This window comes from Chrysemys picta, chromosome 2, assembly GCF_011386835.1.
Source record: "Chrysemys picta bellii isolate R12L10 chromosome 2, ASM1138683v2, whole genome shotgun sequence".
NCBI lineage: Eukaryota > Metazoa > Chordata > Testudines > Emydidae > Chrysemys > Chrysemys picta.
In genome coordinates, this window is record NC_088792.1 from 110,133,026 (window position 1) to 110,155,973 (window position 22,948).

The 22,948-nt window shown below is 40.3% G+C and overlaps 1 long non-coding RNA gene across 2 annotated transcripts in view; it reads right to left on the reverse strand.

Annotated features, from left to right (window-relative positions):
* LOC135981436 (uncharacterized) overlaps positions 1-11,557 on the reverse strand; it is a 51,824-nt gene extending 40,267 nt beyond the window's left edge. The window contains exons 1-3 of one of the 2 annotated variants that reach the window (XR_010598456.1): positions 11,450-11,557; positions 10,242-10,361; positions 4,636-5,248 (exon numbers count right to left, since the gene is read on the reverse strand). This is a non-coding gene — a long non-coding RNA (uncharacterized LOC135981436). Of the gene's footprint in view, positions 1-4,635; positions 5,249-10,241; positions 10,362-11,449 lie in introns of those variants that run through there. The other variant, XR_010598458.1, reaches the window with a different exon arrangement.
* Between the last annotated feature and the right edge of the window lie 11,391 nt (positions 11,558-22,948).

Sequence of the window (22,948 nt, forward strand, 5' to 3'; positions counted from 1 at the left end):
GAACTACTGGGTGAAATTCTATGGCCTATGTTATGCTGGAGGTCAGACTAAATTATCAAAATGTTCTCTTCTAGCTTTAAAATCTATGAATTTGAAAAAAAAAACATTTTGTTTGTACTATCTTATGAAACGCTCAAAAACAGCTGAACTAATTAATTTATTTAAAAAAAAAAAAAACCTTTGAGATTGAGCTGAGCTTCAGCCACACAAAACAGGTGGTTTAAAGAGATCATGTTCACTTGAAATGCTGACATAACAATAACTACAGTGTAACAGGTGCTGCTATAATTAACAGCACATTCTGAATGACTGATTACATACTTTGGAGACATGTTATTTCCCATTAAATAGACAAAATGGGTGAGGTAATATCTTTTATTGGACCAACTTCTGTTGGTGAGAGCTACAAGCTTTCAAGCAACATAGAGCTCTTCTTCAGATCTGGGAAACTTAAAGGTAAAGGTCTGAAAAAGGTACTTTCCATTGTAATTTTCACAGATCTCAGTAAAGTAACCATTTTGGTGAAAATGACAGGATGTGCTGATTTTAATTTACTCCTAAGTATCCTCCTGGGACTGCCCCTTTTATTCCTCATCATGCATTGATATTTTACTTTAGATTTGATCTTAACACATAATGTTTCATTTCTAAAAAGCTGTAGTTGAATGGGGGAAAGAAAAAGGCTGTAATCCTTTGTCTCTGAAATTATGATGTGTCAAGCATTTGGGTTTTTTTGCAACACACTAAATGCTACTTTCAAAGACTTGGAAGGCTGAGTGTACAGTATGCATCTATTTGTCTTTAATAATTCATAGTGAAATGTAAGATTTGCACAAAAGATTTCTTACAGCTAGGTTGTAAATTACTATAAGGGATGAGGCCTGATTGATTCTGCAAAAGTCTTACTTCAGTGTTAAGAAAGGCCTAACCTTTTTCAAGTTTTTTTTATTTTGTTTGTTGGTTTTGTTTTGTTTGCTTTTAGTTTCTTATATACTCCAGAGATCTTCCCTGACTAGCCTGACCAAACAGCTTATTATTGTAGTTACTCCAAATTTAGCTATAGAAACAAATTTTACTTCTACCATGCATCTTTTTCCATTTTTCTCTCTAGGGTGCCCATTATCACAATGACTGAATATCATATACAGGAATTTAAGCTTTACATGAAGATGTCCACAGGGGACTCAATAGTCTATTCTGCTCTTTCCATTTCCATCTTCGTTGTTTTAAATTGAGTTTGGCCTACGTAGGTGTCCTGTCTTTTAAAAATCTTATTTGCCCAGCTGAATCCAGAAGAGTCTTTTATTCAGTAAAGTTTCAAGTTTGATTAAAAACCAATTTCTGTTTTTTTTTTTTTATGATCCACACACTATGTCCTGCCAGATGGAAAAAGTCACTCCAGACCATGAACAAACAGACTCAAGCGAAGGCAGTAGCGACAGCTAAAAAACCCTGCAGATCATCTTATACTAGTTTAAATGCAAAGTAACTCTATTTAATTAAATGGACTCATTCCTGTATAACCAAGGACAGAATTTGTCCCTAATGAAAGGCTTTTTGAGCCTATATTTATAGCATTTAATGATGATTCTCCTATTTATCATTCCCCCCTTCCTTTCTCTTGTCATTAGATTTTAATATTAAGCTGACCAGCAACTATTGGCAAAAATTTTGTTCTGGATGATGTTTGTGCTAGTTAATGGTAGGGTTTATGACCAAAGATCAATTGCACTGAATAACAACCAAATTATTCTAGAGGGATACTGATTACAGACTTGACTCATCCCTAAAGACGTGAAATAACATTTAACATAACCATTACATTACAAATGTTAATATTTTTTCATCAAATAATTTGTCATTTTTTTAAAAAAAATTGCCATTTCTACTCACCACAAACAAACACACTTATCCTCTCAATAATCTTCTCTCTAAAAATCCAACTTGTCCCAATGGGTGGTAATTCCAATCTTTTGACTGTTAAGGAAAAGTTTGAGCCATTTGGTTCTGCCGGTTGTTATTGTCACTTTGATATACTCTGGAACAAGCACTGTGAAAAGCATGTTATTTAACACTGTTTGCTCATTTTTTTTTTACAATGTCTGTATTTATCTAGTGCTTGTTTGTCTGCAACACAGTACCTACAATATGTGCAATACATTTATCTTGTTGTGATGTGTCCTCAATGTGTTATTATTATTATTAAAATTATTTTGGAGCCATGGGAACTGATTGCAACTGAATTTCCATCATACACCTGATTTTGTTTCATCTAGAAAATAAGGAATATACAAAGCTGGAAGGTTAGGTCAGGGTCTGAGGTAGAATTTTTCAACAGTATTTCAAGTAGGCGAGACAAGGGGATTCTGTCTCTTGGCACCATAAGAACAGAAGTGTTCACCAAATTCCAGAAAGACTTCAACTTTTTGCCTCTTTGTAGCTAAACAAAGCAAAGTGCAGAAGGAAGGAGAGAGCTAAAACTTAGTTTACTGGATTCATCTAATCAAAATCTAGTGCACAGGACCAAAGATTAGGTGATTAGACTCTCATAAGACAATTATCAGGGTAATAGAAACAACAGAATTGGCTACTCTTGGAGCTTGCTAATTTGGTCTAATTGGAATTTCCAGAGTCACAAGAGGGAAAAAGGAGAATGTAACTAGAGGGAGGGAAGTTGTCCTCCTGCACAGTGGGAGGCATGCCCCATGCTCTTCTGAATCCCTCCCAATACCAGTGTTCCCATCACACTTCTAAGTGTATACACCCCCAATGACATCTTTTCAGATCCACAGGAAGGGATCCCTGCTCCAGCCGACCTTAGGAGTGCTGCAGAGCAGTGAAGGAGCAGGAAAGGGGCTAGAGAGAGCAAAGGAATTAGGTGGAGGTTTGGGAATCACTCGCCACCATTTTCTGTGGACCTTTTGGGTACGTCTACGCTGCAACTAAAAACCCATGGTGGGCCTGTGCCAGCTGGCTTGGGCTTGTGGGGCTCAGTCTGTAGCCCAGGCTCTAGGATCCAGAACTTGAACATCTACATTGCAATTTAACAGTCCCTTAGCCCAAACCCAGAGAGCCTGAGTTAACTGGCATGGGCCAGCCGCGGTGTGTAATTGCAGTGTAGACATAACCTTTTTGGGAAGCAGAAGTAGAAAACCTTTAGTTAATCTTAGTAGGCTCCTCAGTCCCCATTTTTCCAATGAGCCTTAGGATGCTTATTCAGTGCTCCACTGTGAACCTTACGTTCATTGGGGACCATCCCAACCCCTTTGAACATTAGTAGGATGTTTAGTTCCCCAGCACCCTATTCTGGCTCAGTGGAAGCTGAATACAAGGGAGGGAGATGAATTATTCCAGCTAAGTACCAACGTGGACACGAGAACGAATGGATATAAACTGGCCGTGGGGAAGTTCAGGCTTGAAATTAGACGAAGGTTTCTGACCGTTAGAGGGGTGAAATATTGGAACGGCCTTCCGAGGGAAACGGTGGGGGCGAGGGATTTGTCTGGCTTTAAGATTAAGTTAGATAAGTTTATGGAGGGAATGGTTTAATGGTAAAACATAGCTGTCAAGGAAAACCAAGCAATGGTAGGTAAATAGCATAATGGCTAAAAGGGGTCAGAATGGAGACTCTTGCCTATATGCTCGGGGTCTTACTGATCGCCATATTTGGGGTCGGGAAGGAATTTTCCTCCAGGGCAGATTGGCTGAGCCGCTGGAGGTTTTTCGCCTTCCTCCGCAGCATGGGGCAGGGATCTCTAGCAGGAGGGTCTCTGCCGATTGAGGTCACTAATAACAGGATTGGGGACTTCAGCAGCAGAGTCCAGGGAAGGGGCGGGGACGGTTTTATGGCCTGCAGCGTGCAGGGGGTCAGACCAGATGATCATAATGGTCCCTTCTGACCTTAAAGTCTATGAGTCTATGAGTCTATGAGTCTATTTTGACTCAGTAGCATCCTCAGAACCTACTAAGGTTGTTAGGGAATGATGTAGAGGGACCTAATAAGCCCATTTAAGCTACAGGATGGGCTCTAATTAGCTTCCTAAATCTTAGACCGAGACCTGGGGGGACACTGTCAAGACCATTCTCAGACTCGTGGTTGTGGAGGGAAGCCCCTGATGAGCCTACTAAGTTGGAAACAAAAATGTACATCACAGAAGAGATTTTTCTGACTCTGCTACATTATATATTAGTAATGGGACCATGTGTCACTATATGATTGGACAGTGTCTAGGACATTTGTGGGTCTTAACATAACATAAATAGTAAATAATCAAGAGGTCACTACTGACTTTAGTGGTATTACTCCTGATTTACAACAGCATGAGAGCAAACTCACGCCTTATTTGTACTAAGCGTTTCCCTGTTGCAGTTGCATTAGTATATTTTATTTGCTGGAGCGGTTGATAAGCTAAAATCTTTGTAGCATTATAGATGCAGGATGCTTTCAGTATAAATTACAGAGTGTCTCCAAACTATTAGTGATTCTCTGACTTTAAATATAATCTGTGGTTCATGATATTCTGTTTGTGACAATGTTTATCTTGATGGGCTTATCTCTGCTTTTATTATCTTTATTTTCCCCTTTGTTTTTATATAGGTTAATCAAGTGAATTCATCAAGGTTATATGAGGAGGACTCTATATGGATGTAACACAATGCTGCATTGTTTCCCTTTCCACATTCAATCAAAGGAAAAATGGATTTGTTCATTTCCATTAAGCTATATGAAGTGCCAATTATTTTAGTTTTATAAGTGACAGCTCAGGATGTATAGGCTTCACTAGGGTATACTATTTAATGTAGGTCAAGGTAATTCTTGTCACTGAATAAGGTAGTTCAGCTAGTGTGCTTTGGACTCTGTGCATCATAAACAAGTGAGAGTAGCAAGTCTGCACATTATGCACTAGACTGTCACCCTTGCTCACACTGGAGAGTTCATGTTTATGTGGGTAGTCACACTCATGGCAGTGTGACTACTTATATGATTGTGCAGCATTACTCACATGAAAAATTCAGTCATATTTGTATTCTCAACTGGTCACTCATGTTAAAATATTAAAATGCAATAAAAAGTAAAGGGGGGAATAAAAGGGGCTTTAGCCTCTTAAAATGGCATCAACGAGGCACTCCCATAGACCTGTAGTGTAATTTTGCCACAATTGCATGTCATAATTGAATTGTAATGGTGTCTCCAGATAAGATGAAGTAATCAGCAGAAGGCACTTTGAGTGAGGGGACTGATTTAGCCCTGTTGAAAAAAAACAAAAACAGGTGGACAGTAGCCATCAGAGAGAGATGTAGGTCAGTAGGTCAGATACATTAAGACATTTAAGCGTATACTGTGTGATATTTGCAGAGTGCTAAAGTTGATGGATTCTCTCTATCAGACTGTGTGTTTAGATGAATCTCTATCATGCTATTGCTCACAATGGGAAGGAGTGAAAAATAAAAGTCTTACCTTTCAAATGTAGGAAACCAGAAGCAAACAAGGAAGTTAGGCAGAATTTTTACACAAGCGTTAATACATATGTTGTTAAGTCTGGAAAACTTTCTTCTGTGCCCCAAGCACAAGTTCACTTCAACCTTCCCAGCACTCTAAGCCCTGACCCTTAGGAAATCCCACAAGCATGGCTCTACTTGGAAGCCCTACAGTGCTTGAAACTGAGATGACTCAACTCACGTGCCGTAGGGCTTTAGAAGCACAGTATGCCCTATGAAGCAGAAGTGTGACATGACCAGTAATAGTGGAGGGTGGGGGGAGGGAGAGATGTCAACAGAGAAGTTACCAGACTTGCTAGTTACTTTTGACCTTCAAAGGGATGGGGGTAGGGCAACATTAGGATAGACAAATGATACAAGTATAGTAACTATGTAAAGGTAGCATCTTTTTACTCAACAGATCTGATCTATATGTATTAATCATCATAGCTACCTGGTTTAGGGACAAAAATGTTTTGACTCCTTTTAGGTCTGAAGACCCAACCCAGCTAGGAGAACCTGAGCTGTAGTCTCTCTTTTGGATCATAAGTAGGTTTGTTTCTTAAATTCCAGTCAGAGAGTCAATCTATTTAAAATAATGGGGGGAGGGGTTGCCACAGTCATCACTGAGGGCCTAGCTGAAGACTGGAAAAGTGTTGAGTAAAAGCCTCAGTAGGAGTGGAGAGACAGGGGAGGCTGGCAACTAGACTAGCTGACAATATGCAATGGGATTTGGAAAGATGTTGGAAATTGAGTTTGGTGGATACCTGTTGGAGTGGTCAAGATTTAGCCCTGAATGTTGCGATGAGTTCCATGCAGATAGGCCCCTGCACCTATATTTAGTCCTCTGCCTTCAATAAAAATCAGAGCAAGCAGAAAGATCCCACTTCACAGGCATCTCATTATCAAGCTGGGAAAATGTAATGGGAGTGAAAAGGACTGTTGAAGACTAAATTGAGACCAGAATATGGAGCAGATTGAGGATTTAAGGTTGAAAGGGTAATCAAGGTTTTTTTTTGTTTTTGTTTTTAAATTGAAAGACATGAAACCTGGATGAATATACACATACAAATGTATAGAGATACATGAATGAAGGAGGAATGGGTGAGCCAGCTCATGAAACAAAATCTGTCCCAAACCTTTGCCATCCACTGATGTAGACATAGAATTCTTGACATTTTGGTACAAACTGTGCTGCAAATAATACTTCTTGTTTTCATTTTATATAAATATCTATATAGGTGTAGACATAAATGCACACAAATACATTTTCTAAAAAACTATGATTGTATTTTCATTAAGAGTTCTTTTGTAATTCCTGATGTGACATTTTACTCACTTACTGGTTTCACTGTGTCCTTTACTAAATGTTGTATGTGTAGATTACAGATCAGTTAAATAGTATATTTGTGACCTGTGGCTGGTAAATATCTTCAGGTTTATATGTACATCACATTTTTGCTCATCTACTTCATGCATCTTTACTGCCATCATTAATTATAAAATTGTTTTAAAAAGACAGTAATGTTATATAGATGCCAATAAACTTCACTGCCAATGTTTAATTGTATCATAAAACTAAGCATGTCAGAAAGTTGAGGAATTTTCATTATAATTCTAAGTTTTTTATTGTTCAGAATCTTACTTCAATTAATGTAATTACATCTAGTAGTACCTTTTAGAAATACTGTACCTCAGCTGAAAGAGCTTAATCTAAATTTAAAAATCCTGGAGATAATATTACAAATGCATTAAAACTAAACAACAGCAAGAATACATCATGGCTCCAATAGTACAACTGGTTTTCATTTTTGGCCCGAAGCTTGTAGTGATTCTAATATGCTTTTACTGTGTTTCTACTTTGCTGGACCTCATTTGCAGGACATTGATACTGGACCTAGTATGTTAGCAGCATAATTTCCTTCAGGCACAGCTATTGAACAGCATATGTGGTACTTGTATGAGAGATTATTGCAATGTGTCAAATTTCTTTTTCACTCATAAGAAAAATTAATGGTGAAATGTACCCTTGTGCAGCAAGGCAGAACAGGCCTATGAACTGTGTAATTCCACTTAAATCCCAAGACCTATGTGTTGCTTAAGTGGGCTGTAGTGAAACTTAAGTCGTGCATAGGCTTTAGAGTTTAAGTGGGATTTAGGTAGTGCAACTTCACTCTAATGACCTGATCTCAGGAGGTGTTCAACACTCCAGTTTCCACTGCAGTCAAATAGAAATTGCTGGTACTCAGCACCTCTCAGAATCTGTCTCTAGGTGCTCCAACCTACATTATGCCCTTTAGTAATTAAAGATCTGGAATGTTATCATTATGTTATTACAGATTATCAAATGTTGCACACAGCTGAAGTGAATTCAGAGATGAAGCGCCCAAGAGTCAAACTTCTGCGTGTGTTACCACAATTAAATAAGAGCATAAATATTCCCCAAACCGCCCCACAGTATAGACACAAATAACCCAACTTCCACAAATCACCATGACAAACTGTCCTCACTCATGTCAGGGTATAGCACCTGTTTTAACTTGTCTGCTTCCAGACCTCTAAGGCTATGTCTACACAACAATTAAATATCCCCAGCTGCCTAAGTCAGCTGGCTCAGGCTGCGGGGCTGCAAGTTTGCTGTGTAGACATTTGGGCTTGGGGTGCAGCCCAAGCTCTGGGACCCCACAAGGGGGGAGGGTCCCAGAGCCCAAACCCCAGTCTGGCCCTGAACGTCTACACATCAATGTTTAGTCCTGCAGCCCAAATGCCAGAGTCAACCGTGCCGTGGGTTTTTTATTCCAGTGTAATTGTACCCTGGTAGAGTATAGCGCTCAGCCAATTGAACCATTCTGCTGGTTACTTAGTACATCTTTTTTTAAAATTTATTTTATTTGAGATAAAGAAAAGATAAAACACCACATACAAGATATTGGCCTCCTAACCACAGTTCAATGTGCAGATTACATAAATTCACACAGCAGCATAATATGGCACAAAAATAGTTCACCAGTGATAAGACAATTACAACAGTAGCAGCATAAACCCATCCCACTCTGCCTAAAGACTCAACCTCAGCCTCCCCAGCAGCAAATCTTAGAATGTTTTAGTAACAAATGCTGACAGTCTCTTCCCACCACACCATCCTCCACAGATCATTATGGTTTACAGAAAACCAGCAACTCATGAAATGTTGAGAAAGGTGGCTAGCAAGCCAGTGCTTGTTTGCATTGACTATAGCATAAAGAACATTTTCATTACCATCTGCAACAGTGACAAAGATAAATAAGTTGTTATTAAGTCTAACCAATTATTCTTAAGCCATAAGCATCAGCTATGGAGTGGGAGGCAGACTGATGATGAGTCTAACCTGTCTTAGCTCGGTTGCAGATTTGGTTTTTTTCACAGTAAAGGATTCTCTATCTGCTTTGCTGAAAATATCCATTGCTGTATGCAGTGACCTGACACAGAGCTCTGTGTAACTTTAAAAACTTGTCTCTGTCACCAACAGAAGTTGGTCCAATAAAAGACCTCACCCACCTTGTTTCTGAAAATATCCTGTGCCTCTAAGGTGATGTAGCCTGTGCTCTAGTTGCAGTCTAAAGACAGGAAGCTGAGTTTCAATCTAGCATTCTTAGCAAGATATTGGATAGAGCTTATCCAATACTATCAAAAAGTTTTGCAGGTTGATGTTACATGATTTCACTTCAACTGTGTTAACTTTTATGATTTATTATGCTGCTGGGTGAATTTAGGTAAACTGTAAATATTTTCAGACAGCTGAGCTGACCACATAATGGAGAAAAATCTGCAAATATTTGGTCAAATACAAAGTACGTTCTATATCGCTGTTTCCATGACCCTTCTGAGTTCTCATTCTGTAAATATACAAACTTTACTAGCAGTAATGCTTGCAGAAAAATGAATTATGAGCTCAAATATATAAATATTTGCTAAATATGCTTTCCAATAATGTATTTGACTAGAATATTGACATTCACACGGTGTTAGTTTAGTGTTGCCAACTCTCACAATTTTATCACAAGCTTTGTGATAACTGACATCTTCTGAAAATTCCAGCTCCTGCACTCATGATTTCAAGAGAATATCAGCTTTCATTTAAAATACAGCAAGTTTCTCTCTCTCATGGTTGTGGAGAAAAACTTGAAAACATACCCATTAAAGCCTCCACAACCAAACGCCAATTAAACAAACCCAAAATGGGGTGGTGGTGATGGGGGTGGAGTTTTAAATCTCATTAATTTTAGGACAATCTCATGGGTTTTGTGGGCCTGTTTCTTGATTTTAAAATGCTTGGCACTGATTGGTTACATAATATCCACTCAGAAAACAGAACTCCACTTGTCTTATGTCACTAACTTATACAGCATGAGTTTTAAAGACTGAATATTACAGCTGGTTGAAAATTTTCTGATGGAATAGTTTTCCATCAGAAAATGCAGATTTGATAGAATTGAAATGTTTCTTGGAACATGTTGATTCTGTCAAAAAGGTTGATGGAAATCAGGCAGGTACACAAGGAGGCTGGCTGGCTCATGTGCAACTGGTCAGCCTTCCTGCCTACCCACCAGCCAGCCAGACAATAGGCAGGTACACCAGCAGGAATACAGTTAGGGACATTGGCCAGCTGACTGGCCAGCTAATTGGCAGCCCACCAGTCCAGCTTATGGCTGTCCATGTCTCCCCAGCTGCCTAGCCACTTTACTGAATGTGTGGTTCCCCAGCTACCTGGCTTTGTGGCTTACCTGCTGGCCAGCTTCCTGGTTTCCTGGATGCTTGGGTTGCTTTCCTGATTGCCAGCTCCCCAGCTGCCTGGTCATCCAGGTGGAAGGTGGGCTGGCTGATGGTGATCACCAAATAGATAGCTGGTCATCAAAACGGATTGCTATATTTTGTCAGTAATTCTGCAGTGTTGACAATTCATTTTGGTGCAAAAAGAAACAAACCAAAATTTCCCATAAAATGGAAATTCCCTTTTCTGGCCAGCTCTATTGAATATGAAATGTCATAGGACCAGATTCTGTTACTCCTACTGAATAGAACCTTAGTCCATAAATTCGATGGCGTTTCTCATGGAGTAATGTATTACTCACCACAAATAAGGGCATGAGAATTAGGCCCATTATGAATTATTTCCCAGATATTCAGACAAGAAAAAGCTACATGAAGGAAATCATGAATATGTGGGTCATATTTGCTTAAATTCACTAATTTTTTTTGAAGATTCCTTCCAGAAAACTCATTCAAAACGTTTGTGGAGAATGAACACAGAAGGGACTCTAACAGAGATAAAGCAAATTCAGTTTAGTATAGAGATGAACATTTATGGATATTTGTAAGGTGTTCTAGCTCAGCTCTAATTATTATAACCTGTTCTCTGTTAAGAGACATAATTCCCAGAAGTTTGGGTAAGAAATGACAGATGTACAGCAATGGGGTAACAGACCCTAAAGAAAAGTCTCACTCCACGGTCTCAGCTCTACAAGCCATTCTGCATTGGGACTTTGCACTGGGTCCACCCATGACTTCAGTGGGGCTCCTCACATGTCTAAGGGTCTGACTGCATAGAGCAGTTTGAAGGACACTGGCCTAACACTGTAACAAGAAATTTAGAGCTTGTAGAATTTTCCTCTCTGTGCCCCAAATAACCTATTTGAGTAACCTTATTGTGATAGGGTCTTCAGTGGCGGGGCAGCCTAGTGGTTAGGCCATTGGTTGGGGAGGAGAGGTGAAGGGGGACCTGACCTCTCCTTCTCTCTCAGGTCCTGGCCCAGAGTCCTGTGTTGCTCACCCCTAAATAGGGGATATGGACCTTTCTCCCAGTCGTGAGGAGAGTTGTTTTCCTGGGCTGCTGCCTATGCAAGTCCTTTTAGTTTGGGGCATGGCCCAGCTAGTCCAGTTTTCCTGCAGTTGGAGCTTGTCTGCAGGTTCCCTTTGGGAGAGGAAGACTTACTTGCCTCCAGTGGCTGCCTTGGCAGGCAGGTTGCTGGTCTCTGCCTTCAGGCACATAGAGAGCTCCTGCCTCTTCACCAGTCAGCCCCTGACTGAGCCAGGCTCCCTTCTTTTCTCCCCCCTCCAGGCCTGTCATTGGCTGCAGGTATAATGGGGTGGGATTGGCTGAATCGACAGGTGTTCTTTAACCCCTGCTGTGCCTGGCTGCAGTCTCTCTGCTCCTTCATTATTATGTTTTATATATTTTCTCTCTTGACAAACAATGATCTGTGTATTTGAGTTATAAAAATCAAAAGCAGGTGTTGGGTTTTTTTAAGTTCCATTTTCACAAGAATAGCGATTTGCTGAATCTTTCTATGTTTTCATTAGCAACCTTTTTCACAAGAAAATGTTTTAATGCCACATTATCCTGTGGAAAAAAAGACTTTGAGATCATTGGAGGTTTCATTGCTTATACCAGCTCTCATAACCAGCACAAGCAATAAAGAGTATTTGAAGATAAGAGCAGTACAGCTTTTATAGACCTTAGTGCAGATTAATATTCTTATAGCTCATTCATAAGACTGGAAAATGGCATAAATGGATCAATTCTTAAGACAATGATTGTAAAAAGGATGGGAAATGGTACAACTCTATTCGCTGTAATGTTATTTTCTGGCCTTCCTGGGTGAGGTTTAAAACTGTTGGCTAGTATGCTGAAGAAATATGGGTGAAATATTGGGTAAATGGCAAATATCCCATAGATTTCACCCATGATAATTAGGCTACTGGAGGAATAAAAGGATAAACCAGCCTCTTAGGCACTGACAGTCCCTACATTGGAGTACAGAAGCGGGATGTGAAGGTTTGCATAGGAAAAGATTCTCCACCCTGTCCCCTAATCATGGCCTCCCCAAGTCCCACCATTTTCTTCCACCTTTGTATACAAAAGGGGAAAAAAAGCACAGTCAAAGTCAAAATAATATTTACTGACAATGTTTTGTAGTATCTACTCACCTCTAATAGTGACTAGAGAAATGTGGGTCAGGGAATTATTTCTAGAAGAGTGACAAATTATCCAGTATCTAATATAGCAAGTATCCAGTATGTGTCTATTATAATATATTGCAAACCATAGATATAAATCCACACATACACACTGTCAAGATGGTACACAAGGGTAGGGTGGCATGAAGATTTTATCGCAGTGAATTTGGCATCTCTACAGTATTCCCAATTCATGAAATCATGGGTGAATTATTCAGTTTGTCTGAAACAAATACCAATAAAACATTTATACTACACCATTAGGTATGCTATATATACCCCAAATTTTACAGAAAAAAAAATACTATTGCAAAATAGATGTGAGAGTTTTCAAACCAACAAATTTAGACAGTGGTACGCACACAGGATCGGATAGACATGGCATGTAATCAAACATCAACAACTTCAGCATTGTTTTATTTACTTTAGGAGAATTAGTATCATGGAACAATGGACATTTCTGAAGACGGCTTGCAATGCTGGCCTGTGACACACAAGGCAATTCAGGGAAAGCCTATGTTTATTTTGAACCCAGACCAAAATATATATATATAGTAATAGATTAAGACAGCAGGTGATTTTGAAGAAAAAGTGATTTCCCCAGCACTAAAATTTAAATTTCAAATTAATTTTAATCCAAGAGGGGTGGGATGGTTTCCTAGCAATTTTGATCCCAATGAAGGTAAACTTGATTTTCAAATGCCTAAATAATATGAACTTCCCTACTGTTTAGATGGATACATCTCTTCACATTGCCTTGGAAAGCTGCAATGTGAACTAATAGCAGGCTTATTAGCTGAAAATGGGTGTATGGCATAGCTTTCAATTTTTAGGTGAAACTGACATTTCAATGCATCACATCATCACACCATGTAACAACATGACAGCCTGAAATGACAAAATGCCAGCTCTTGGCTGCATCGTTGAAGACAGAAAAAAAAATTATTTTGAGATTGAAAAATTGCTGTTGGGTTATACAGCAGGGGGGAAAAAAGGACATTAAAGACTTTTATTCTTTCTCCTAAGACATCCAGTAATGCCACCAGAACTATTGCTGAAGAAATCTGAAGGACTAGTGAACTTTTTTTTTTCCTTTTAACTGACTTTAGCAGTCCTTGTTGAACTAATCTGCTTTCCATTCCTGGCTTTCAGAATATAGAATCTGGAGAAGTAAAGAGAAAAGTCATAGCTTTCTTAAGGCTGAGATCAATGGCAGGAAGAAGGATGTCAATGATATTAATAATAACTTAAGTGTGAAACCTTTGCAAGATTCCTCATTCACTCGGACCTCAATCCTGATACACCATTGTCAATGGAGCATGACTGGATCTGTTTACATTGGACCTAATACTGTGAGTTCACTGTGAACAAATGATAGAGAGCCAATAGCTACATACTGGTTCCAATCCAAATCTTATTTTAGCCCCCTTGGCTTGCAAAATTCCAATATGTTTCGTAGTTCAGAATTACCTTTCTTTTGAAATCTGAACAATATCAAAATAACATTCTTCTATATGCTTCACAATGGGCGTGTGTTCAATAATTTTCTGAAACCAGAAAAGTACAGCTTCAATACAATTTTATCCATACTTTGCAAGGGGTAAGGTGTGGGGTGGATTGGTGGTCCAGCTACTCTCCATGGGATTCATAGATTCATAGACGTTAAGGTCAGAAGGGATCATTATGATCATCTAGTCTGACCTCCTGCACAATGCAGGCCACAGAATCTCACCCACCCACCCCTGTATCAAACCTGTGTCTGAGCCATTGAAGTCCTCAAATCATGGTTTAAAGACTTCAAGGTGCAGAGAATCTTCCAGCAAGTGACCCGTGCCCCATGCTGCAGAGGAAGGCGAAAAACCCCCAGGGCTTTTGCCAATCTGCCCTGGAGGAAAATTCCTTCCCGACTCCAAATATGGCAATCGGCTAAACCCTGAGCATGTGGACAAGACTCACCACCCAGACACCCAGGAAAGCATTCTCTGTAGTAACTCAGATCCCACCCCATCTAACATCCCTTCACAAGCCATTGGGCATATTTACTGCTAGTAGTCAAAGACGAATTAATTGCCAAAATTAGGTTATCCCATTATACCATCCCCTCCATAAACTTATTGAGCTTAGTCTTGAAACCAGATCTCCTCTGATGGTTAGAAACCTTTGTCTAATTTCAAGTCTAAACTTCCTGATAGCCAGTTTATATCCATTTGTTCTTGTGTCCACATTGGTACTGAGCTTAAATAATTCCTCTCCCTCCCTGGTAGTTATTCCTCTGATGTATTTATAGAGAGCAATCATATCTCCCCTCAGCCTTCTTTTGGTTAGGCTAAACAAGCCAAGCTCTTTGAGTCTCCTTTCATAAGACAGGTTTTCCATTCCTCAGAACATCCTAGTAGCCCTTCTCTGTACCTGTTCCAGTTTGAATTCATCCTTCTTAAACATGGGAGACCAGAACTGCACACAGTATTCCAGATGAGGTCTCACCCGTGCCTTGTATAACAGTACTAACACCTCCTTATCTCTACTGGAAATACCTCGCCTGATGCATCCCAAGACAGCATTAGCTTTTTTCACAGCCATATCACATTGGTGGCTCATAGACATCCTGGTATCAACCAATACTCCGAGGTCCTTCTCCTCCTTTGTTACTTCCAACTGATGCATCCCCAGCTTATAACAATAATTCTTGTTATTAATCCCTAAATGTATGACCTTGCACTTTTCACTATTAAATTTCATCCTATTCCTATTACTCCAGTTTATGAGGTCATCCAGAGCTTCCTGTAGGATACCCCGGTCCTTCTCTGTATTGGCTATACCTCCCAGCTTTGTCTCATCTGCAAACTTTATTAGCACATTCCCACTTTTTGTGCCAAGGTCAGTAATAAAAAGATTAAATAAAATTGGTCCCAAAGCTGATCCCTGAGGAACTCCACTAGTAACCTCCCTCCAGCCTGACAATTCACCTTTCAGTATGCCCCGTTGTAGTCTCCCCTTTAACCAGTTCCTTATCCACCTTTCAATTTTCATATTGATCCCCATCTATTCCAATTTAGCTAATAATTCCCCATGTGGAACTGTATCAAATGCCTTACTGAAATGGAGGTAAATTAGATCCACTGTGTTTCCTTTGTCTAAAAAATCTGTTACCTTCTCAAAGAAGGAGATCAGGTTGGTTTGGCACAATCTACCTTTTGTAAAACCATGTTGTATTTTGTCCTAGTTACCATTGACCTCAATATCCTGAACTACTTTTTTCTTCAACATTTTTTCCAAGACCTTGCATACTACAGATGTCAAACTGACAGGCCTGTAGTTGCCCAGATCACTTTTATTCCATTTCTTAAAGATAGGAACTATGTTAGCAATTTTCCAGTTATACGGTACAACCCCTGAGTTTACAGATTCATTAAAAATTCTTGCTAATGGGCTTGCAATTTCATTTGCCAGTTCCTTTAATATTCTTGGATGAAGATTATCTGGGCCCCCTGATTTCGTCCCATTAAGCTGTTCGAGTTTGGCTTCTACCTCGGATGTGGTAATATCTACCTCCATATCCTCATTCCTATTTGTCATCCTACCATTATCCCTAAGCTCCTCATTAAAGACTTAGGCAAAGTATTTATTTAGATATTGGGCCATGCCTAGATTATCCTTAACCTCCACTCCATCCTCAGTGTTTAGCAGTCCCACTTCTTTCTTTGTTTTCTTCTTATTTATATGGCTATAGAACCTTTTACTATTGGTTTTAATTCTCTTTGCAAGGTCCAACTCGACATGGCTTTTGGCCTCTCTAAATTTATCCCTACATGTTCTGACCTCAATAAGGTAGCTTTCCTTGCTGATCACTCCCATTCCTTGTAGGCTTTCTGCTTTTTCTTAATCACCTCTTTGAGATGCTTGCTCATCCAGCTTGGTCTACAACTCCTGCCTATGATTTTTTCCCCCTTTCTTGGGATGCAGGCTTCTGATAGTTTCTGCAACTTTGACTTGAAGTAATTCCAGGCTTCCTCCACTTTTAGATTCCCAAGTTCTTCAGTCCAATCCACTTCCCTAACTAATTTCCTTAATTTTTTTAAGTTAGCCCTTTTGCAATCAAAAACCCTAGTCAGAGATCTACTTTTGTTTATCCTTCCATTTACTTGAAACTGAATTAGCTCATGATCTCTCAAACCAAAGTTGTCCCCTACAACCATTTCTTCTATGAGGTCCTCACTACTCACCAAAACCAAATCTAAAATGGCATCCCCTCTTGTTGCTTCAGCAACTACTTGGTGAAGGACTCCATCAGCTATCACATCTAGGAAAATCTGAGCCCTATTATTATTACTAGCACTTGTCCTGCAGTCTATATCTGAGAAGTTAAAGTCTCCCATGATCACACAATTCCCATTAGTATTTACTTCATTAAAAACATTAAAAAGGTCTCTATCCATATCCAAATCAGATCCCGGTGGTCTATAGCACACCCCAAGCACTATCCCAGGGGAGGCTCTAGTAGCTTTCTTCCCCAATGTGATTTTTGCCCAGACCGACTCTGTCTTAGCCATTCCATCCCTTCTTATTTCTTTACAGTCTACCTCATCATTGATATACAATTCTACTCCACCACCTTTGCATTTATTTCTGTCTTTCCTAAACAGCACATAACCTTTAATACCTGTACTCCAGTCATGACTACTATTCCACCATGTTTCTGTTATCCCTATAATATCCGGTTTCAGTTCCTGAACCAGTAACTCTAGTTCCTCCATTTTGTTACCTAGGCTCCTCGCATTGGTGTACAAACATCTTAATTCTTGCTGTTCGGCTTCACTCATTCTTTACCCAATTAGGCACAGACATTCTACCACCAGTATCACCTATTTGAATTGTATCTATAGTACCCTTCCTCCATATGTCCATTCTCCTACCCAAGACAGTATCCTTTCTTGCTTCATTTTCTTCCCTCTCAATGTTAAAATCCGGCATGGAGATTACCTGGACATTTCCCAACCATCTCCCCCAGTTTCTAGTTTAAAGCTCTCTTAATCAGTTGTGCCAGCCTCCATCCTAGAAGTCTATTTCCCTCCCTACTCAGGTGAAGTCCATCCCGAGAGAACAGTCCTCTGTCCATGAATGCCTCCCAGTGGCCATACATCTCAAAGCCCGCCCTATAGCACCAGTGCCTGAGCCATCTGTTGATCGCTATAATCGTGTTACACCTTTGTTGTCCTTCTCTAGGAACAGACAGAATCTCACTGAAGATCACCTGAGCCTCGATTTCCTTAAGTGTCTTCCCCAGCTTGGCATAGTCTCCCTTGATACGTTCCAGTGAGAATCTAGCCGTATCATTCATTCCCACATGAAGGACAATCAGCGGATTCTTTACCGCTCCCATTAGGATCTTCCTCAGCTTCAGGTCCACATCCCGTATCTTAACACCCAGCAGACACCACACCCTTTTGTTCTCTGGATCAGCTCTGGTTACAAGCCTGTCTATTCTTCTCAGTAAGGAGTCCCTAATCACATAGACCTGCCTTTTCCTGGTGATGGTGCGATTCTCCGGTCTATCCCCTGTTCCCTCTGCTTGCAAGTCCTCTTGATTCCTATTCACCCTTGCAATCCTCTGCAACCCATCCCTTATCCTCTTGGGGCTCATATTTGTTGTCATCTCCATTGACTCTTCCCCTCTCCTTATAGGGGTAGCTGCTCTTTTCTTCCTTGCCCTCTCACCTTCAGCAACCACCTGCTGTGCCCCTTCTTCATTTTCCAACTCTGCAAACCTGTTCGAGCTCTATTGCTCCTTCACTAGCCCGTCTTTTCCTCTGCCTGGTTCACTTAGTCACATGCTTCCACCTTCCACTTTCCTCACCCAGCAGTCTCCCCTCAGAGTTCTTTGGTCCGGCTTCCATCTGCAAGTCCGAGCTTTTCCCTTCAGCCTCATCATGTCTTTGCTCCATCATCCGCTCAAACCCCCTTCTAAACTCGACCAGAGTTTCCATCTGCATCTCCAATCCTCAAATCTTTTCTTCCATCAGCTCTATCAGGCAGCACTTCATGCAGACAAAACTCTTTTCAGGTACCCCCTCCAGGATCATATACATGCCTCAGCTTCCACATCCAGTCATCTTCATTGTGTCTTTCACTGCTTGGGTCACTACAACTGCTGCCTCTGTATCTGTCATAGGCTTCCCACCTAAATCCTGTAAATCTGAGAAACGCAAACCAACCCAAAACACCACCCCCCACAGCAAAACAAACCCCCAACAAGCACCAAGATACTGCTAGAACACAGCACACTCCCTTCAGTAGCCTGCGTGTTCCTCTGCCTGCCTCTCTAAGTCTTCCCCCCAAACTCCCCCTGTAAACTCCCACTCAAACTCCCCTGTTTACAGCTCTGTTTGCTGGCTCCTGCGCCACTGCTCATTAGTTTTCCTGTGCCACACTTTGCAAGGGGTAAGGTGTGGGGTGGATTGGTGGGCCAGCTACTCTCCATGGGATTGTTACCACTCCTGACCCAAGTGGCTCACCAAATTTGAGGTGTTGTGGGTTGTTCCAGTTAGAAAAAATAGATGACAGAGCCTGGTATTTTCTTTGATTCTATCTTGTTTATTTAGACAGATAATACATAAAGTCCTGTTTCTCTGAACAAAGTAGGAAACAGCAGGAGATTTTATTTTTCCTCTCTATTCCAAGCCTGTCTCCCAGCCAGTCCTTTGGGTCCCAAAAGCTCTCTCTTTTAGCTTTCTCTCATGGGCCATATTACCAACACTTCTGTTACTATCTGCTTGGCTTGCTGGCCCCTTCTGTCTCTGTCTCACATCCACACAGAAAAAGCCACCAATGAAAGCCCTAGGCCCTGCACTTGCTAACAATGCCCTGGGAAACACCGATGGCCACATGGTTCAGCTTCCACTCCACCCTGCCTTATAGAAAAAAAAAAATTGAGTGTTACTGCTGTTGTTTAAGTCACCTGGTTACAATGACTTCTTTACATTTATCCTTAATGAAAAGTGATAGTTACACCCAACCCATAACAAGGGCATGAGTTACTGCAGAATGAGTTCTCTCTTCATAGTGTGAAGAATGTTTTGGGGCAGTGGTGTTCAGGATAGCCCTGGCAACAAGATTTCTGTAGGAGTCATTCTATCAAGATACTATTGAGAGCCTGTCCTGACTGTGCAGCAGTGCAAAGGGAAGGGATCCCATGATGATGGTTCTTGGCACCCCCTCGGATGTGCAGGGAGATTGGGTTGAACTCTCCAGCTCTTCCACAGATAGTAACCCCTTCTGGCCCAAAAGAACAATGAGAAGGAATTACTGTAAATTGAAACTAACAGAGCTTGCACTCGCTTATGTGAAAAATTGTTGATAGTGAACAAACTTAATTCTCCACACTCTCTGATACAGGTTATTCTTCCACTTGATCATTTTTTAACCTCCATTATTTTACCAGAATTTAAGATATTTGTATTGTCATAATTCAAGAAAAGCCCAGTCCCATACTGCACATGTTTTCAATACTTCAGTCCCTTATTAGTGGCTATCACACCCATTCTGGATGTGCTACAAGTTTGCTCTTTCCGTCTTCCTGCTTATCTCTGAGTTTACCTGTTTTCTTTTTAAATGCTGTCAGCAGGCCTTTACTAAAATGCTATCCTCTCAGAATCAAGATATGATTAATCATGATAATGTTTTAACTTTGCCTTTGAAAACCATAAATATAATCCAGAAAAGTATCCATAGCGCTTCATGTTTTATAAGAATTTTATTATTCAAGAACATCCAATGTGCATCATCTATCAATCTACCTAGTAAAACACTCATCACTGTGGCATCTGGTGCTGTGCAGCAATACAAAACACTAAAATACAATACACTGAAGATTTTTGAAAATTGTTAGTTGAGTTTCTTTCTAATTTGAAAATAATAGTCTGTTTTCTTAATCCTTTAAAACATTGCCAGTATTTCAACTTTTCAGAGGCATTTATAAATGCTCAAAGAATAAATCTGTAATCTCCAGTAGTGTTTCATTAGAATTGGCCTGTGAATACTAGCAGATTTCAGCTTTTCTTTCCACTAGTGGAAATGCAGACTAACTTCACATTTCCTGCCTTTCCTTTCACAGCAGGTAGTTTTCTTTGATGATCTACTTTGTACAACAAGTGATTGTATTTAGGCTGGTAAAATTAAAGCAATCAGTGATCTGTATTTTAAACAGTGAGTGGCAGCAGTATAGATAATTGTGGTGATAAAATGGGAGACTTGTATAGCACAAACTCCATTCCAGTTTATTGGCAGAATAGAAATTTTGGTATTATGATAAGCTGTTTCCAATTGCAGGATTGTTGAATTATGGCAACTGATGTAAGGCTCAGCTGTCAGAACATTTGTATCAAAGTTACTGCAGCAGCAACCACAGCAGCAAAATGGGAAATAAAAAAAAGCAGGGAAAATAAATGCAACAAAGGCTTAACAACTATATTTGGGGTGGGGGGGGGCAAAAACCTCTGGGAGTAATAGCATAATAGATTTACACCATGCTGGCTGAGTGAGTGACTGTTTCTTGGCACACCAACCAACAACCTCTGGGGTATTTCTACACCGCAGCTTGGAACAAGCTTCCCAGCACAGGTACACAGACACACGCTGGCTCTGGGTGAGCTATTGTACTAAAAGTAGAAGTGTGGCCATACTCGCCAAGTTGGCGGCTTGGGCTAGCTCCCCAAGTGCGTATCCAGGAGCAAGGGGGTGATGCGCTTGGGCAGCTGCAGAATATAACACCCTAAAGGGTGGGGCTCTTCCCAGATGCGAAGTATCATTGTCTGTGTCAGGAACTAACACTGCAAGGAAACTCAGGGGCACATCTCTGGTTCCTAACTGGGAAAAAGAAAAAATGTTTGATAACTGCAACAGCACCACCCAAAGGGGAGCTGCCTCTTTACCCTCCTCCTGCAATACAGTGATATGTTTCTGTGCTTTATGGATCTTGCCCCTACATCATTGTCAGTGTCTGCAACAATAGCGATTTTATTGTGAGTCTCAGGATATATCCTGTTCTCTTAAAGCCCCCAGCTCCTGGAGTCAAATGGAATATCTGTTTTCATTTTTAAAAATGGTTCCTAAGTAAAACTGGAAAATAGGAACCAAATGCTCCCAAAAGAATAAAAGGCAGAAGGCAAATAAAAAGAACCTTATTTTAAAAAATGACTTTGGGGGGGGGCTGACTCAGCTTTTTGGCCAAATAGCATTATGGCATTCTGCCTGCTTGTGCTCATCCATCAATAAGTAGACCACAAGGTCACGTTGCAATAGAAAGCTAAATCGAGTGTAGTGAAGATTACAATTTCTGTTGGGAGATTCCCCATTTCAAAGTGCCCTCACATGGAGTCATAAGTTGGTCACACACACACATTCTCTCTCTCAGTCTCCTCAGCTATGTAGCTCCATTTCAGGCATATTTCTCAACCTGCCAAGGTCTAAATGTGTGACAAAACCCCAAATGGTGAACACAAAACATTTATGTATATGGTATATTTAAAATGCTGTGGGATTCCTTCCTTTGGCAAAAATAACTCCCTAATTTCAGTTTTATGATTCTTTATTTCAAATTAGTGCATTCCATTATTAGCATAAACATTTCTAGATTTCCAGACCTTCAGCCTAAGAGGTATGCAGATCTATACTACATGAAGCATCTCTATGTATCAGTCAAGAAAGCACGTGATTCTCCTCCTCATATTTGCTCACCTCAGCTGTGTGCCATGGAGTGCAGCAAAGTGACAGAAATTCCCTGTATCAGGGAAGGTGCATATAGGAAGAAGGGGAGTATACCATATCACTTGCCTCTCTGGGCAGCCTCCCAGTACCCCAACACAACCAATAGCATGCAAGTTCATTATATATGACTGAGGTGAATCATAGAAATGTAGTACTGGAAGGGACCTCAAGAGTTCATCTAGTCCAGTCCCTGGCACTCATGGCAGGACTAAGTATTATCTAGACCAGCCCTGACACGTGTTTGTCTAACCTGCTCTTAAAAAGCTCCAATGATGGAGATTCCACAACCTCCCTAGATAATTTGTTCCAAAGCTTAAGTACCCTTACAGTTAGGAAGTTTTTCCTTATGTCCAACCTAAATCTTCCTTGCTGCAATTTAAGCCCATTACTTTTTCTCCGGTCCTCAGTGGTTAAGGAGAACAATGTATCACCCTCCTATTTATAACAATCTTTTATATACTTGAATACTGTTATGTCCCCCCTCAGTCTTCTCTTTTCAAGAAGAAACAAAACCAGTTTTTTCCAATCTTTCCTCATAGATCATGTTTTCTAAATTTTAAATAATTTTCATTGCTCTCCTCTGGACTTTCTCCAATTTGTCCACCTCTTTGCCAAAGTGTAGTGCCCAGCACTGGACACAGAACTCCAGTTGAGGCCTCATGAGTGCTGAGTAGAGTGGAATAATTACTTCTCATGTCTTATTTATAACACT